At 52.1% G+C, this 2,356-nt stretch overlaps 1 protein-coding gene across 1 annotated transcript in view; it reads left to right on the top strand.

The window, feature by feature from the left end:
• Plcd3 (phospholipase C delta 3) overlaps nucleotides 1-2,356 on the top strand; it is a 21,452-nt gene that overhangs the window by 4,888 nt on the left and 14,208 nt on the right. The window lies entirely within an intron of this gene.

Genomic DNA, 2,356 nt, shown 5'->3' on the forward strand with positions numbered 1-2,356 from the left:
TCTCTCTCTCTCTCTCTCTCTCTCTCTCTCTCTCTCTCTCACACACACACACACACACACACACTCTGCCTGTTTTCTTCCCCAGGCTGACACACACAGCCTATTTTCTTCCTCTCTCTCTCTCTCTCTCTCTCTCTCTCTCTCTCTCTCTCTCTCTCTCACACACACACACACACACACACACTGCCTGTTTTCTTCCCCAGGCTGACCCACCTTCCTCCCACCCCACCCACGGGTCTAGACGAACACACAAGCACACATCCTCCCCCATTGTATTCACACCCTACTCTGCACACACCCCTCTGTTAAATGCTCAGAACCTTACAGCCCTTCTTCATCAGCCTACCCTGGCTTCTGCCCACTACCCAGCCCCTGCCTTGGGCGTCCACACTGTCTTGACCATGTATAGTCAGCCTCCTCTGAGCTTCGGTGGCCCATCTGTGATAGGGTCTGGAGCCCTTTCTAGCTGGTGGGAGACTGGACTGCCTCCCACCATGGCTTCCCGGACAGAACTGCACAAGCCCCACCCCCACCCTCAAAGGCCCTGGTCCAGGTGTATGTCTAGGTGTGCACGTGTGTCCTTTCCTCGCCCCTGTGTCTGGGTGGACCTTTTGGTACCCAGTTGAGCAGCAGCTCAGGGACAGTGTCTGCATCCCAGATGGAGACACTGTCTGCATCCCAGATGGCGACACTGCACTGGGCCAGAGGCAACTCAGTCCTGGCTTGGAGAGGGACAAAGATGGACGCCACTGGCCCAAGGAGGGTAGATCCTCTTCCCCCTGGGTACCCACTCACTCCCACAGAGCCGGGTTTCAGTTCCTTCATCTTCTGAACAGCCAGGGTCCCCCAGCTCTGTTCACTCCAGCTCCGCCTCTTGGCTGGCCACTGTGTGACTCGGCTTTGAGGTGAAAATGCACATTTGGGATAATTCGGCCGGGTATATGGGCTTCGGGGGAGGGGAGACTACAGTAATTTTTGGTATTTTATTCAAATTGAATAATCAGGACCCAGTCAAGTAGCGGATATCTATAATCCCAACACTGGAGAGCTGAGGCAGAAGAAGTGTGAGTTGAGGCTAGCCTGTGACTAGACAGATCTTATTTCAAAAACCTGTGATTGCGTGTGTTGTTCTAGGCTCGGGACTCTAACTGCCTGAAGCCCTGGGCTTGAAGAGGGAGGAAGGGAGAGGAAATGGAGAGACAGAGGCAGAACCTAGCTGGAGGCGCATGCCTATAATTTCAAGCCGCGAGGGGCTGCGGCCAGAGTTCAGGGCCAACCTGAACTACGAAGTGAAGGCCATTTCTCAAAACAACACAACAAAGCCAAACCAAAAAGCGAAACTCGAGGCCTATATCAATATATAATATAATCCTAGCACTTTGGAGGCGGAGGCAGGAGGATCAGGAGTTGAAGGTTATCCTTGGCAATGTGGCAGGTTTGAGGCCAACTTCTAAGTGCTTGGTGCCTGGCATTTCTGCTTCCTTGCTGTGCAGCTGCCATCCTTACCTGTTCAAGGCTTTCTTTAGCCCCACAAACACACCGTGTAACCCTTAGGCAGCAACTCCCTATTTCTCCCCCGACCGTGATCGGCTTTCTGTCTGTGAGGTTGTCTATTCTGTTTGTCTTGAAGGAGTTCGTTCATAAGACCTGTGTTACTCAGAGATTCAACTTCTTTCATTTAATTGTTCAAGGCTCATGGTATGGCATGTGTCAGGGGTAGCAGATGTCACTCTTATTGTTGCTGTTGTTATTTTTATTACTGTTATTATTACTGTTAATTATTTTAGAGATAGTCTTGCTGTTTAGCCCAGGTTATCCCCTGCTTCCACCCCCTGAAAACTTGGCTCTCCCTTGTATCTGTTCCATGTTCGGCTTCTCCATTCATCTCTGATGAACTCTTGGCTTCCACCCTCATTTTTTCCTGTTGTGATTTCCTGACGGTTGCCCCTCCCACACAGTTGAGAGAGGCTGTGGCCCTAGCCCCGGGTCAGGTAGAAAACCCACAGACATGGTAGGATGTGGGAGGCCTGTGCACCTGTTCAGAACTTGTCACGAATGAGACATCTGTGGGGTTGGGCCTGGTTGTATTTACATGTTTCCAGGTGGCTGGGTGGAGAGCCAGCAATCACTGTCCTAGGTCTGGGCCTCCTGCTGGCCTTGCCCTTACCTTTGTTGACCTTGCTGATACCTCAAGACCTTCTCTCCCTCTCTGCTCCTGGCTTACGAATATCTACCTGGGACCAGCCCCTGGCCCAGCTTGGTTATGGACCCTCCCTCTGTATCCTGTTTGGCCTTCCTTCCTTCCTTCCTTCCTTCCTTCCTTCCTTCCTTCCCTCCCTCCCTCCCTCCCTCCCTC

This window comes from Microtus ochrogaster, unplaced genomic scaffold, assembly GCF_000317375.1.
Source record: "Microtus ochrogaster isolate Prairie Vole_2 unplaced genomic scaffold, MicOch1.0 UNK44, whole genome shotgun sequence".
NCBI classification, from domain to species: Eukaryota; Metazoa; Chordata; class Mammalia; order Rodentia; family Cricetidae; genus Microtus; species Microtus ochrogaster.